The sequence below is a fragment of the Peromyscus leucopus genome, chromosome X (assembly GCF_004664715.2).
Source record: "Peromyscus leucopus breed LL Stock chromosome X, UCI_PerLeu_2.1, whole genome shotgun sequence".
Lineage (NCBI taxonomy): Eukaryota > Metazoa > Chordata > Mammalia > Rodentia > Cricetidae > Peromyscus > Peromyscus leucopus.
In genome coordinates, this window is record NC_051083.1 from 89,045,833 (window position 1) to 89,053,589 (window position 7,757).

The 7,757-nt window shown below is 43.8% G+C and overlaps 1 pseudogene; it reads left to right on the forward strand.

Annotated features, from left to right (window-relative positions):
- The first annotated feature begins 4,606 nt into the window (after positions 1-4,606).
- On the forward strand, positions 4,607-5,489 carry LOC114683861 (annotated as a pseudogene).
- The last annotated feature ends 2,268 nt before the right edge of the window (positions 5,490-7,757 follow it).

Here is a 7,757-nt window from a genome sequence, read left to right on the forward strand (position 1 = left end):
TCTGCTAGCCATGGGTTAACTTTATTATTCCTTTTCTAATTATGCAACATATATAGTTTATTGTTGATTTGAAGTCTTTTTAAAATGAATGCATTTATAATCTTCAGTGTCACTGAGTTATTTATTTCAATATTTTTCTATTGTTTGACACCCCGTTCACCTCTCTCCTTTCCCCTTCCTCTTCAACTGAAACTTTCCTTCCTTCTGTCAAATCCCCTTCCTGCTTTCTTGTCTTATTTTTCTCAGTGTTTTCTCACCACAGCACTCCCCAACTTCTATGAAGCCGGTATCACTCTAGTACCCAAACCAGGTAGACACGACAAAAAAGAAAGCTGTAGGCCAGTAACTCTGAAGAACGTAGATTTTAAAATGCTCAATAAAATACTTGCAAACAGAACACAGACATGCTGCAAAAAGAGTATTGCCTTTCTATGTGAAGTAAAAAAAAATTAAAGTTCGTTTTAATTTATTTATGTGTAGGTTCTGTCTGAGTGTATGCACATATATGTGAATGCAGCAGTCAAAAGAGAATACTGGGTGTCCTCCTTATCATGCTCTGTTTTTTCCTTTGAGGTGGAATCTCACCCTTAAACTTGGGCCAACAAGCCCCAACAATCCTCATGTCCTTACAGTGCTCAGAGCTGGGATTCCATGTGTTCATGGGGATATCCGGCTTATTATGTGGATGCTGGGGTCTAAATTCTGGTCCTCATGATTGCAGAACAAGACTCCAGCTCTAGGGGATCAGAGACATTCTTCTAGCCTCCTGGGCACGTGCACTCCTGTGCACATACCCGCACAGAGACATGAACACAAGTACACACAATTCAAATTTTAAAACCCTTAGATTGAGCATTGAGGAGTTTGCATTAGTCCTTACCTCATTTGTTACTACTTTATGGATGCTCCCATGTTCTTAGTTTCATGTTTTTGTCTTCTTTTGTGCCTTATCTGTTTTTAATTTAGTATTTAGAAAATTATTCCCTTTACTTATTAGCATATGTTATTCTTTTCTGGAATTTTTCTGGTTATTCTAGAACTTGTCATACATGTTACCAAATATTTTATATCGCATTTCAATTGATACCATACTTCTTATGAAGCGATACTTCACATGCTTTATGACAAAGTGTTCAGGTTGTCTCTCCTATCCATTATAACACTGTTTTCATTCATATCAAATATTCATGAGCAATAATATGGAATACATTAGTTTTCTATTGTTATTTTGGACAAACTTATTACTCAGTCAACTGTTAAAAATAAAATATATTAAAATTTAATTTACCCATTCTTCAATACCCTCATTTTCTCATATAGACCTACATTTCTAACTTATGCAATTTTCCTTTTTTCTGAAGAACTTGTTTTAACTTTTTTTTGCAAGACAAGCTTACTAGCATCAAATTCTTTCATTTTTTTCTGAAAAAGTATCTCACATTTACACAAGAAACATTGTTTTGTTGGATACAAGATTTCAGGTTGCAATCGGTGTGTTCTATTTCTTCAGTGTTTTATATATTCTACTATACTTGCTTCGTGACTGTAGTTTCCAAACCCAAATCCATGTACTTCTTATTTTTGTTCCTATACGTCCTTGTTCATTTACAAATTCCTCACTACCATAAAAGTCCCCTGAACTGTGCGTATTCACCCTTTTCTCCTTTGTGAGGGGCTGATGACTCACGGGGTAAAGTGCTTGCATGAGGACCTGAGTCCAGATCTCCAGAATCCTTGTCATTCCAGACATGGAAGTGTATGTCTGTAGTCCCGGAAGGAACTCCTGCAGCAAGATGCAAAGCAGAGCCAGAGAGTCCCTGGGAGCTTGCTCACTAGCTAGCCTGGTGTATGCAGAAATAAAGAAGAAGAACTTCTGTCTTGAATAAGATAGAAGGGAGGAATTGATACTGGTGGTTGTCCTCTGACTTCCACATACATGCCCAATGCATGCCTGTACACACACACACACACACACGCACACGCACACGCACACGCACACACGCACGCACACACGCACGCACGCACATACACACACATACACGCGCACACACACATACACACACATACAGAGAGAGAGAGAGAGAGAGGCAGACAGACAGACAAACACAGAGACACAGGAGAGAGACAGACACAGGGGTTGGGGAAGGAGAAAGGAGGAGTGAGGGAGGAGAGATAACTAGGCTTGATGATGATATAAAGAAAGGGAACTTTATACATGCTTGTTGAAGAAGTGAATGAATACAACACTTACAGAAAATGGTACAGAGATCACTTGAAAGGTAGAATACGATCTAACAACCCACATACAGGTTGTGTGACAGTTCCTGGGGCGATGTGAACAAATGGGAACTGACAACAGACCAAAGTAAGGATACCAACAAAGTCCATCTTGGTGAGCCAATGTGTTTATTGGGGTTACTTTCAGGAATGTGGGTGAGGGGTTACAGGAGCAGAAATGACCGAAAGACAGGTGTATCATCAAAGCCCACCCAGCATAATAGCTTACAAATCATAGAAACCTGGAGCACAGTACACAACCTGCCAGCAGCACAAGAAGTTGAAGCATGTCCTTTCTGGGCAGCTCAGGTAGTCTGAGACTCTTCTAAGCTGCCTGGCTGTTCTTTGATTCTTCCAAGCAGCGTGGCTGGTCTACTTCTTCCAGGCAGCTCAACTTCTCTCTGTCTCTTTTAAGTGACTTGTCTGGTCTGAGAGTGTCCCTCAGCAGTCCTTACAGCTTGTACATGCTTGGGAGTGGGGCCGAGAGCTAGTGGATCTGGTCAGTATCAGAGACTTCCCAGGTCCTCTGAATTGTTCTCTTCCTGTGCTCTAGGAGCTTCCCTGCAGGATGGGATGATTCACATACCCACCTTAGAACATCCAGTTGTTTCAACTCTATGGTGGGTATTCCTTCCACCTGTGACCTTGGGGTGCCAGCTCCTAGGGCATGGCTTCTTGGCTAGCTTACGATCTAAGGAGCATGTACTCAGGCCTTTTCTCTCATGCTCTTGGATGGTGAAGACTGGGCCAGGTGGCATGAAACAGCATGGAACTGCTTCTCAGCCTTCCAGGGACTCTGTGACTGAAATTGCCATATCCTGTATCAGTGAGTCGATACCCCATATAATCTCTTAATAAATAGATTCATTAGCAGTAATCGGTGGGTTTCCAGTGGTGGTGCTTGATGGTGGGATTTTGTTGTACAGGGTTGGAGAGATGTCACAGCAGTTAAGAGCACTGTCTGCTCTTCCAGAAGTCCTGGGTTCAATTCCCAGCAACCACATGGTAGCTCACAACCATCTGTTATGAGATCTGATTCTCTCTTCTGTTGTGCATGAAGACAGGTCACTCATATACATAAAATAAATAAATTTTTTTTTAAATGGAGAGAAGCCCTATGAATGTAAGCAATGTAGTAAATGGTTTAGTTCTTCTACTTCACTTCAAGTACAGGAAAGAACTCATAACATCTCACGAGAGAGAGAAGGCCCCTACACGTGCTCCTCAGGTCTTAAGCTATCCAAGAGGCCATGTCCTAGGGGCTGGTACTGCAAGATCATCGGTGGAATGAATACCCCCTACACACCTCCTTAAAGTCCTGTATCTTAAGATGGACAGTTTAATCTCAGAGGAATTGCTACACAATAATATACAAAGGGAATGAAATGATTATGCTAAAAAGATATCTTCACTTTGATACTTAACTCAGCACTGCGTGCAACGGCCTTGGGATTTAGAACCAAATGTAGTCTAACAACTCATCAATGAACAAAGAATATGCTTTGTTCTGAGGAAAGAATCCTTCCATTTGAGACAACATGGATGAAACTGGAGGATAGTATGGATGAGCCTGGAGTAGATAAGCAGGCGAAGGAAGATGGATAATGTATGCTTACCCTTAAATGTAGAATATAATAGAGCTGAACTCACAGAAAGAGTTGAATGATGATTACAAGTGCTTGGTCAAAGGTTCTAAATATATGGACAGGAGAAATAAGTTCAAGGGATCAGTTCCTTATGGTAACTATAGCTAATAACAATATATTGTATACTTGAAAAAATGCTAAAAGAATGAAATGTAAGCCTAATTCTAATCAGAACAAGACAAATTTTATAGATTAACTGAATTTAACCATTATAATATATATATATATATATATATATATATATATATATATATATATCTCAAAGGAAAATATTGTATATGGTAAATAAATTAGAATTTTTTGTCAATGAAATAAAGAAGCCAGACCTGTTCATATACACTCCATTCCCAGCACTTTGAATCCAGACCAATTGCACAGTGAGGTACTATCTAAAAAATTAAAAAAATTAAAAAACCAAAAAAGCCCCAAACTAAACCCCAACATTTGCATCAAATGCGAATTGAAAATAAACTGAACTTATAATCAATGAAAATATCTTGCTCTCTTTTTGTCCCTTCCATTTAAATTGAAATACATACAAATACTTCAAGAAAAGGAGGCAGATTGCTCTAAAGCAATTTAAACTTGAAAAAGAAAGCATCAGCATAGGCACGGGCTGTCCTCCCATGGGGGCCTGAGCACAGGAGGCTAGCTGGGGGCAGGCTGGAGTGAGTGCGTGTTGAACACTGATCACTCTGAAGATCCTCTTCATTGGCAAGAGTGGGCTGGGCAAGTCCAGACTGGTATTGAAATTCACAAATGATACTTTTGATCCAGAACCTGTAGCAACACTAGGTGTTGACTTTAAAATGAAAAGCAATTTCAGTAGATGGAAATGAGGCTAAACTTACAATATGGGAAATTGCTGGCCATGAGAGGTCTAGAAGATGAACTCCCAGCTATTACAGTGGTACATAAAGTGTTATGTTAGTTCCTGATGTCACAAGAAGAGACACCTTCATTAAACTAGATATTTGGTTAAGTAAAATGGAAACGTAGCATACATGGAATGATATAGTTAACATAGTGGTTGGGAATAAAATTGATAAAGCAAATCTTGAAGTTGATAGAAATGAAGGCCTGAAATATACATGAAAGCATTCCAAGTTATTTATAAAGGAAAGGCTAAAAACCTGTGACTCTTCAATACATCATCGAGGAACTTGTTGACAAGATTCCTTAGACACCTGGGCTGTGGAGAAGTCAGGAGCAGAACAAAGAAATCCAGCTGACACCCAAGGAAGAGAACCATGGAAGAGGAACCTGTGGTATTACTCTTCTGTGTTATAAACTGGGAATTCCATCTCTTGCATGTTTAATCAGATACTGCCATCTCTTAACTGCTTCTTAGAGGCCTTGAAGTTTGCACATAATTATTTTCATCATAGCAATGAGTATTTTCAAGAAAACCCATTCAAAATCTTTCCCACATGAAGTGATATGGTAAGCATGTGCAGTCTTCCATCTGTAGATCGTTTTAAAACATAATCCTTTATTGATTCTTTGGGAATTTCACATCATGCACCCAAATCCTGCTCACTTCCCAGTCCCTCACCCCTGCAGCATGCACCCCAATTAAAAACAAAACAAAAAAAACCCAAACAACAAAAACCCCACCTTGCTCCTCCACCTCTCCAACACCTCTTCATTCATCTTAGTGGCATAAGGAACTACTTACTGTGTGCCACACAGTTATACCCTTTTGTTCCATCAGCCCCACCCACAGAATGTTCATTGCAATGAGTTCAAGGCCTCTGGCACACCATCATCAGTGGAACCTCACAGAAACTCCTCTCAGATATCCTGCTTTTGCCCCATGTCATGGAGATCTGTGGTTATTGTTCTGCAGGACCAGTCCCTTCATGCACCCCAGCAGGTTGTAGATGGGTTAGATGTTATGGTGGGCCAACCCAAGGCTCAGAATATGTGTTTGGGTGGTAGCTAAGCTGCTTAGTCCAGACCACTGGGGCTGCCCCCCTCAGGCGAGGGGCAGAGCCTGCTCTCCTAGGCCCATGCCATTGGGACCAGCTTTCCCACGCCAGTGGTGAGGGTGGGGGCCATCTCTTCTGAGTGCTGAGGTCAGCTCTCTTGGGGAGGGGGGCAGGCAGCACTCCTGCTGCAGTGTCCAGCGAGGGGCAGGGCCAGCTATCCCAGGACCAGCGAGAGGCAGAGCTGGCTCAGCAGGGCTCTCAGATTTCAACACACATGGTTCCTATGACCTCCTGTGGTAACATGGCCATGGACATCATCACAGACCCCAGCTGCAGCAGGAACACGGACCCATATATGCCCTCAGCAGCAGCTGGGTTCTGGACATCACCATGGCCCCTGTGGCAGCACAGGCCACCCAGATCAGTATGGCCCTAGTGGCAGCAAGGCCCTCAGACACCAACATGATCTCAGGTGACTGTCCAGACACTAGGCTTCTGCACAGCCATCAGTGGCAGCAGGAGCTATAGATATCAACCCAGACCCTGGCTGCTGCTGGGCCATGGGCTCAGACATGGCCCATGACAGCAGCCTGGGCCCAAACAACACCATGGCCCCAGGTGTAGGCCACTCAGATTGGCATGGCCCCCAAGGCAGAGTGGTCCTCGGGTGCCAACGTGGCTACAGGTTGTGGCCTAGACCCCAGGCATCTGTGTGGCCTTTGGTGGTATCAGGAGCCATGGATATCAACTCAGACCCTGGCTGTGGTGGGGCCACAAACCCAGACATGGCCCTACACCACAGCCTGAATTGGATGTCACCATGGCACTGGGTGGTAACACTGGCCATTCAGATTAGCATGGCCCCAGTGGCAGCGTGGACCTCGGACACCAACATGGACTCAGGTGTCTGACCAGACCCTGGTCATCCACACAACCTTCAGTGGTTACTGAAGCCATGGACATCAACACATAACCTGGCTGCTGCAGGGCCACAGGCCCAGACATGCCAGCCCTGGAGGTCATCACGCCCCCACCCCCACCCCTGTAGCAACACAGGCCACTCAGATCAACATGTTTCCAGTGGCAACATGGCTCTTGGACACCAAAGTGGCCCCAGGTGGCAGCCCAGATCTTGGGGCATCCCTGTGGCCTTGGTGGCAACATGGGACATGGATGTCAACATAGACCCTGGCTGTTGCAGACCCAGATCTGGCTGAAGGCAGCAGCCCAGGCCCAGATGTCACCCTGGTCCCAGGTGGCAAGCAGGTCACCACCATCAGCCCATTCCTCACTGCCCTCGCTTCCTCAGAACTGCCTCTTACCATAGCTCATGAACCATTCTGCCTCTTTCTCCCCCATTTCTCCACCATACACTTGCTCATCATAATGGGCCCCAGTGGGCCTGTGGATGCTTCAGGTAGGCTGGGCCGTTAGGACAAAACTGCCCTATTGGTGAAATTATTAAGGCAAATCCATGTAGTTAAAAGGGAGCTTTATTTTGTGGGGTAACTCACAAATGAAGGGATAGGTAACAGGGTCTGGGAAAGGTGTAGCACAGTCCGGCGGTGTTCTCTAAAGAACTCTGCTTGGTCTACCTCTAGCATCCAGGGTCCAGGAACCAAGAGAGCTCCCCCATCCAGATGTCGGGTCTTCAGGGGTCCTCTCTTGGCTCTGCCTTCTAGGTGTGACAGTTACCGAAGCCTCAAAGGGGGTGGTATTTCCAGGTCAAAGCTGGAATGGCTACCCACTACATCTCCCCCTTTTGTCTAAATAAGAAGGTTCTAACCTAATACAAGACTATATACAAAGGAATGGTTATCAAATATTGTCCAGGAGTAATAAGGGATAATGACCTAGATAAGATGGAACTACAACCAACGTGAACAATGTCAAACAAGAGACA